The following is an 11,833-nucleotide window of genomic DNA, read 5'->3' as shown; positions in this document are numbered from 1 at the left end:
ACATACATACATACATACATACATACATACATACATACATACATACATACATACATACATACATACATACATACATACATACATACATACATACATACATACATACATACATACATACATACATACATACATACATACATACATACATACATACATACATACATACATACATACATACATACATACATACATACATACATACATACATACATACATACATACATACATACATACATACATACATACATACATACATACATACATACATACATACATACATACATACATACATACATACATACATACATACATACATACATACATACATACATACATACATACATACATACATACATACATACATACATACATACATACATACATACATACATACATACATACATACATACATACATACATACATACATACATACATACATACATACATACATACATACATACATACATACATACATACATACATACATACATACATACATACATACATACATACATACATACATACATACATACATACATACATACATACATACATACATACATACATACATACATACATACATACATACATACATACATACATACATACATACATACATACATACATACATACATACATACATACATACATACATACATACATACATACATACATACATACATACATACATACATACATACATACATACATACATACATACATACATACATACATACATACATACATACATACATACATACATACATACATACATACATACATACATACATACATACATACATACATACATACATACATACATACATACATACATACATACATACATACATACATACATACATACATACATACATACATACATACATACATACATACATACATACATACATACATACATACATACATACATACATACATACATACATACATACATACATACATACATACATACATACATACATACATACATACATACATACATACATACATACATACATACATACATACATACATACATACATACATACATACATACATACATACATACATACATACATACATACATACATACATACATACATACATACATACATACATACATACATACATACATACATACATACATACATACATACATACATACATACATACATACATACATACATACATACATACATACATACATACATACATACATACATACATACATACATACATACATACATACATACATACATACATACATACATACATACATACATACATACATACATACATACATACATACATACATACATACATACATACATACATACATACATACATACATACATACATACATACATACATACATACATACATACATACATACATACATACATACATACATACATACATACATACATACATACATACATACATACATACATACATACATACATACATACATACATACATACATACATACATACATACATACATACATACATACATACATACATACATACATACATACATACATACATACATACATACATACATACATACATACATACATACATACATACATACATACATACATACATACATACATACATACATACATACATACATACATACATACATACATACATACATACATACATACATACATACATACATACATACATACATACATACATACATACATACATACATACATACATACATACATACATACATACATACATACATACATACATACATACATACATACATACATACATACATACATACATACATACATACATACATACATACATACATACATACATACATACATACATACATACATACATACATACATACATACATACATACATACATACATACATACATACATACATACATACATACATACATACATACATACATACATACATACATACATACATACATACATACATACATACATACATACATACATACATACATACATACATACATACATACATACATACATACATACATACATACATACATACATACATACATACATACATACATACATACATACATACATACATACATACATACATACATACATACATACATACATACATACATACATACATACATACATACATACATACATACATACATACATACATACATACATACATACATACATACATACATACATACATACATACATACATACATACATACATACATACATACATACATACATACATACATACATACATACATACATACATACATACATACATACATACATACATACATACATACATACATACATACATACATACATACATACATACATACATACATACATACATACATACATACATACATACATACATACATACATACATACATACATACATACATACATACATACATACATACATACATACATACATACATACATACATACATACATACATACATACATACATACATACATACATACATACATACATACATACATACATACATACATACATACATACATACATACATACATACATACATACATACATACATACATACATACATACATACATACATACATACATACATACATACATACATACATACATACATACATACATACATACATACATACATACATACATACATACATACATACATACATACATACATACATACATACATACATACATACATACATACATACATACATACATACATACATACATACATACATACATACATACATACATACATACATACATACATACATACATACATACATACATACATACATACATACATACATACATACATACATACATACATACATACATACATACATACATACATACATACATACATACATACATACATACATACATACATACATACATACATACATACATACATACATACATACATACATACATACATACATACATACATACATACATACATACATACATACATACATACATACATACATACATACATACATACATACATACATACATACATACATACATACATACATACATACATACATACATACATACATACATACATACATACATACATACATACATACATACATACATACATACATACATACATACATACATACATACATACATACATACATACATACATACATACATACATACATACATACATACATACATACATACATACATACATACATACATACATACATACATACATACATACATACATACATACATACATACATACATACATACATACATACATACATACATACATACATACATACATACATACATACATACATACATACATACATACATACATACATACATACATACATACATACATACATACATACATACATACATACATACATACATACATACATACATACATACATACATACATACATACATACATACATACATACATACATACATACATACATACATACATACATACATACATACATACATACATACATACATACATACATACATACATACATACATACATACATACATACATACATACATACATACATACATACATACATACATACATACATACATACATACATACATACATACATACATACATACATACATACATACATACATACATACATACATACATACATACATACATACATACATACATACATACATACATACATACATACATACATACATACATACATACATACATACATACATACATACATACATACATACATACATACATACATACATACATACATACATACATACATACATACATACATACATACATACATACATACATACATACATACATACATACATACATACATACATACATACATACATACATACATACATACATACATACATACATACATACATACATACATACATACATACATACATACATACATACATACATACATACATACATACATACATACATACATACATACATACATACATACATACATACATACATACATACATACATACATACATACATACATACATACATACATACATACATACATACATACATACATACATACATACATACATACATACATACATACATACATACATACATACATACATACATACATACATACATACATACATACATACATACATACATACATACATACATACATACATACATACATACATACATACATACATACATACATACATACATACATACATACATACATACATACATACATACATACATACATACATACATACATACATACATACATACATACATACATACATACATACATACATACATACATACATACATACATACATACATACATACATACATACATACATACATACATACATACATACATACATACATACATACATACATACATACATACATACATACATACATACATACATACATACATACATACATACATACATACATACATACATACATACATACATACATACATACATACATACATACATACATACATACATACATACATACATACATACATACATACATACATACATACATACATACATACATACATACATACATACATACATACATACATACATACATACATACATACATACATACATACATACATACATACATACATACATACATACATACATACATACATACATACATACATACATACATACATACATACATACATACATACATACATACATACATACATACATACATACATACATACATACATACATACATACATACATACATACATACATACATACATACATACATACATACATACATACATACATACATACATACATACATACATACATACATACATACATACATACATACATACATACATACATACATACATACATACATACATACATACATACATACATACATACATACATACATACATACATACATACATACATACATACATACATACATACATACATACATACATACATACATACATACATACATACATACATACATACATACATACATACATACATACATACATACATACATACATACATACATACATACATACATACATACATACATACATACATACATACATACATACATACATACATACATACATACATACATACATACATACATACATACATACATACATACATACATACATACATACATACATACATACATACATACATACATACATACATACATACATACATACATACATACATACATACATACATACATACATACATACATACATACATACATACATACATACATACATACATACATACATACATACATACATACATACATACATACATACATACATACATACATACATACATACATACATACATACATACATACATACATACATACATACATACATACATACATACATACATACATACATACATACATACATACATACATACATACATACATACATACATACATACATACATACATACATACATACATACATACATACATACATACATACATACATACATACATACATACATACATACATACATACATACATACATACATACATACATACATACATACATACATACATACATACATACATACATACATACATACATACATACATACATACATACATACATACATACATACATACATACATACATACATACATACATACATACATACATACATACATACATACATACATACATACATACATACATACATACATACATACATACATACATACATACATACATACATACATACATACATACATACATACATACATACATATGTATATCAGACATCAACAGGATAACGAAAATAAACATACGATGTCATAAACGAAAAACTAATGAAGAAATGTTTTTAATACATAAATAAATATGGGAGAATTAGTTTTGGGGGATGTCACTTACCACTGCTAATATTTTTGAATTTGTTTGCTGTTGCAGCTGCCTCTGCTGGAAATGTGGGTTTTCTTTTTTATTTTAAAAGTTTCGTTTTTTCTTTTGCATCGATTTTCTTTTATTTTATTTATAATAATTGAATGAAATCTTATTATCGATTTTTGTTTTGTTTTAATAGTTGCTAAGGGTGCAATTTGCTTTTTACTTGTTTTCTTCCTAGTTTTATGTCATTTGTTGTTGTTTATTTTACTAATATGTATTATAAATATTTAAATTAGTAATTTATTAGTTCAAGGATAATTTTCCTAATTGTGTTGTGTGCTTTTTTAAAAAAAGCAAATAACATATACGTAAATAAATATGTATATTTAGTACACGTATTTATGAATATTTATACAACAATTTTAAACAAAACTCACACTTTTACATAAAAACAAAATTACACACACACATGCACACAGGATCACTCGTACTCTTTTACAACACACCTCTAAGGAAACAGAGAAACATTTTTCGAAAAGAAATCGCATGTATGGAAAAAATTGCGAAAATATGTAATTTTTTTTCTAACTGCTAAAACAGAAATCAGCACGTGAGTAAGAAGAGGTTATGTCTGCCAAATTCATTACGGCCGAAAATAGATATTTCTAACAAAATAATAAATGTACAAGTGTTGTGTATGTAATGTTGTACTTTTACATTAATTTTAAATAATCATACCATACCGTAGACCCAAACTCAACATACTGTGTGTATATGTTTGTGTGTGTGTATTTGTACTTTTACGCAAAAAAAATATGTAAAATGTCAGCCAAAAATGAAAAACAAAACAGCACTAAAAAGGACACAACAGAACCAAAAAATTAAGCTGGTGTTTTTCCCAGTGTATTCAAAATGACAAAGTAGAAAGAAAGAAAAGAAAAAACGTAGTGAAAATTTTATTCTACTTTGCAAAATGTCTAACATTTGCCAACATTAAATTCAATTTTATAGTATTTTTTCCGTAAACAAACAATTTACATATTCACACAAAAACGGAAAAAATCAATCACGGTCATAGATGCTAGGTACGGACGGTATGTAAGTAACCTAATAAGAAGACTCCTTAAGAGGTGAATTTTTATTTTATTATTTTTTACATATAGTACATATTTATGAATGTACTAATAAATACACAGAACGAACATTTAACCACCAAAACAAAAAAAGAACCATTTTCAATAAAACACTCAACATAAAATAAGAAATTACTAACAATTTTAGCTGCCTTTAGAAACTCCAACCAAAATGTTCAATAAAAACACATTAAAAAAACTCTTCGGAATGTATATTCGCGTCGTCTGAGTTTAAACGACAAATTCAAACTGAGTGGAGTAGACCAGACGGGAAGAACTTTTTTTAGTCAAGCCAAACAAACAGCGTATGGCACATGTTATGGAAGGTGGGTGCGCGCTGTTGTGTACATGTTAAACAATAAGTGGATGGAAATATAGGGGATGCCAGAAAAGGTGGTTGACTACAATAACAGCAACGAGCATATGAATATCCAAAATTACCTTTAACAAATATGTACTTACGACATTTCTCCCATTTATGAGAATACAAAAATATATGTACGTTAATGCACTGAATATTTACTGCAACGCATTTTTACCAAATTCTTTCGAATGAATGAATAACATATTGAAATTTTCATTGGGTATCTTAATATGATGTTTTTATTTAATTGATAAGAATACGTTACAGAATTAAATGAAAAACTTACAAAGGTCTCAAAAATATAAAATTTTGTATTCTATTTTATTTTTCAAAATCGAATTAAATTTCATCTCTAAATCATTATTTAAAAGTATTCATTCTTAATCGTTTAGTAATTCTAATTCTTTTAATTCGGATGATAAATAACTAATAAGGACATGAAATCGATTTCCATTACTTACAAGAATTTCTTTAGCATCATTAAAATTTTATTTGAATCAAATTTCTCGTAGATTTGATTTAAAGAAAATTAGCTTACTAAAAAAATGTATTAACACAGTAAAATTATTCATCAATTCAATTCTCTTGCAAAATAGCTTTAGACAAATGTTTCTCTTTTTGATTAATTAACCAAAATATTTATCGTTTAAATATAATTCTCTTATGAAATAATTAAGTCTGTGGGAAGGGTTTAATGGAATAAAATGGGATTTTTATTATTTCTGGTAGATTATCTTTATTAGAATTAATTAGTTCTTATACAGCAAATACAGCATTACAAAGTAATGAGTTATAATGCTAATATAATTAGGTGGCATGTCACAGTGTCCATTGACATAATGTCCATGGACATTATGTCACCCCATTAAGTGACTTATGTCATTTTGGTAGTGTCATAATGTCCATGGACACTGTGACATGCCACCTAATTATATTAGCATTATTTTTTTAGATAAACTCATTTTTATAAAATTTTTGGAACAAATCAAGATCCCAGTAACAGTTTATATTTTCATGTTAGAAAGCATCATGTAGCGTTCCATGGAGGAGAAAGCCCCTAAGAGCGGCCACAAGCCGCCAATTAGAAAAACCTTTTTCTGCGAAACCGAAATTACCGTTATCCTTAAAATAACGTTACCGAAATAACTACAGTTACCATTACCACTAAAATACCGTTACCAAATTAGCATTTCAACCGTTTCGAGTAGGTTTGATTAATTTTCTAAAAGATAAAAAAAAAACAAATTGAATGAAGAATTAACAAAAATGTAATCATTCAAGAGTTGATTTTGTAAATTCAGAAAATGAATCATTTTCATTCTTATCCCCATCATCCGGCAACATTGAACGTAAATAACATGTGTTATCGGAAAGTGAAGTGCAATTATCAATAAACTTTTATTTTGATGCAGGGATGTAAAATGTTACTTTTTGAAAATAAATATTTTAATATAAAGCATCTACCTAACTAAACAAAAATAAAATTAATAATTCAATATTTCTTTTAAAATATGTCGTTGAGAAAAAAAGTCTCAAAAATTAAATTATTCTCAAATCTAGATCTACTAAAAAGTTGTTAGAAAAAACACATGTCACAATTATTTTTTTTTTTAATTTTTCTTAATAAATTTCTTATTGAGTTATTCAATGGTATTGAGTAGGATACTTTTGCACACCAGAAATTTCGATCGTACTAAATTGTCCAACCCCGCTTTGTTAGTATTCTCTCTTACTCTCTTCCATATACTTGAAAAGCAGTGTTGCCACCAAGCTAATTTTAAACTACACATGCCTCATACCTAAATTGCACATATGGGTAAAAATTACACATGTAAATACATTTTCGTGATCGCAAATAGGAGATATTGACTAAAGGCCCTATTGCGAATACAAGATTTTTAAAACGTACATGAATATAAAAGGTTAGTCACAGTGGACTCTGGGATGTTTGGACCAAATACTATCAATTTAGCGTCAAATGACAAAATGATGGATAATTTTCACTTGCGGTGATTTTAATTTATCCAGGAATTGTATATATATATTGGAATAAACCGAAGTTTTTTTCTATTTTTTCGTGAACTTTTCTAATTTAATGAATTCTTGAGATCAGTCAAATATGTCAAATACGCTTTTAACAAATATTAATCAATGTTCATTCGGAGATTGTTCCATTTCTATTAAAAATTTAACAATATTTAAAAAATAGCACACTGCTTTCGAATTGGAATTTTTAGCTAATTTATATTAAGGCTTTTGAAATAAGTTTTGTTTTCAGTTTCAAATAAACATTATTTAGACAAAGTTAACTATTTTTTACTATTTGTAAATTATAGCTTTGATCATTTATCTTACTAGTAAATACTTGAAACGAGAGAGTAAAATACTCAAAAATAGAAAAAAATAAATGAACACTTTACCAGTAAAATTTTGTAAGTAAATAAATGTATAATTTTTGTAACGTTTAGGATTTTAGAATTTGTAGTTATAAATAGAAATAATGCTTCCAAAATAGTAAATAAATTTTATTTTTTTATTTAAAACACACACTAAAACCATACTGGCAACTACAATAAGAAATGTAGGAACAAAATTAACATATTTTGAGAAATATTAAAACAAGAACTTATTTTTACTTTAAATATATAAATTTTGCGATTTTCGAGAAAAACTAATTTTTTGACCGTCTGAATGTTTTACTAAAATCGGAAAACGTTAACACTTAAATTGTGAAGGTCAAAAGTAAATTTTTGCAATATTTGGAATTTCTCTTGGAAAGATAGCGAAATGTTATATATTTTTGGGCCGATTTTGATGAAACTTAATAAAAATATAACATGAAGTCTAGTATTTATAATATCAGCACAAAAGTTAAAATTAACCCTTAATAGCACTTGGGGTTAAAATTACCCTCAACTTTTAAAATCACGAAAAATACAGTCAATATGAATGGCGCTAATTTTAATGTTTAATGTTAATTCACAATATAGTCCCCTTAATAAAACAATAGTGTATACTTTTTATGCCATTTCGAAATAATTGAGTTTAAAATTTTTGTGTTAGTAGTAGGGTATTCAATCGATTAACCGTTAATCGGTTAACCGATTAATTTTGGACGGTTAACTGTTCGAAAAATTTGAAATTGACAATTTTCAAATAACAAATAAACCGATTAATATGTGTCGATTAACCGAAATTCCTTTTTTTGCACTTAAACATTTTTTTTGGTATTTATTTTTCCGTTTCATTTCAAATACAAATTAAAATTAGATATTTTTTGAACATCCAATAAACATGTATAACAACTGACATATTTAATTTACATGTTTTGAAACTTTGTTTGTATTTACATGTACTTTTTTGAATTGAGTCTTTTATCATAACTAAACGAATATATTAAATTAATCAAAATCTAAAACAATCCAAAAAGGAATATTCTTTATCATGCTTTTGATTTCTCCAACATATACAATCAGCGAGAGAGTTTTTTCCAAGAAAAGCTTTATTAAATCTGAAGAAAAAAATCTTTTAAATTATATTCTTTTTATAAAAGATTATTTCAGAAGATCTCACTAAAACCCTAAAAAACTCACATATCGCTCATTTGCTGCAACAACGTAATAATTAAAAAAAAAGTCGTTTCCAAAAAATATCTTTGAATATTTTATGGCATTTTACTATTTCTTATATAAATTTTCAACAAATCATGCGATTTCAGAAATATAAATATTAGATGTTAATATCTTTCTAATCTGTATTTAACCCAAATTTTTACTTATGAAATATACGAGAAAACATGAATTTTAATTTTGATGTTTACAACAACAAAAAAACACTCTCACACAAAAAATAATTGACTTTTTTGAAAACTATATGAAAGATTATAGATCAGCGAATATTTTGTATTACTCAGTTCATAAAACACGGATATTGAGTTATGACGTTGTTGCAGCAAATAGGCGATATGTTTACATAAATGATCTCAAATACCTTATTTGCTGTTTTTTATGTTTTTGTACACAAAATTCGTTGTTGTATTTTCAATTTAAAATGAAAATAGAAATTATTCGGTTAATCGAATAATTTTAAATTAACCGATTATTAACCGAATAAATCTAAACCTCGATTAATTATTTGCTCGATTAACCGATTAAACCAGAAACCCGATTAATTGAATACCCTAGTTAGTAGACATCTAGAACAAAAGTAATATTTCAATTGATATTTTGACCCACTTTGTGGAAGTAGAATTTCACATTTATTATGCAATAAAAAAATAATGGTGTATATGCTTATACACTATCGTTTTATTGAGGGGACAATAAATTTTTTTTTATATAATTCGAATTTAAATTACACATGAATTACACATGCATTCAATTACACATGGGCTACACATCCAAGTTAAAATTACACACAATATGTGTAA

This window comes from Calliphora vicina, chromosome 3 (genome assembly GCF_958450345.1).
Source record: "Calliphora vicina chromosome 3, idCalVici1.1, whole genome shotgun sequence".
Classification (NCBI taxonomy): domain Eukaryota; kingdom Metazoa; phylum Arthropoda; class Insecta; order Diptera; family Calliphoridae; genus Calliphora; species Calliphora vicina.
The sequence above is the reverse complement of the archived record's forward strand: the minus strand, read 5'-3'. Positions refer to the sequence as shown.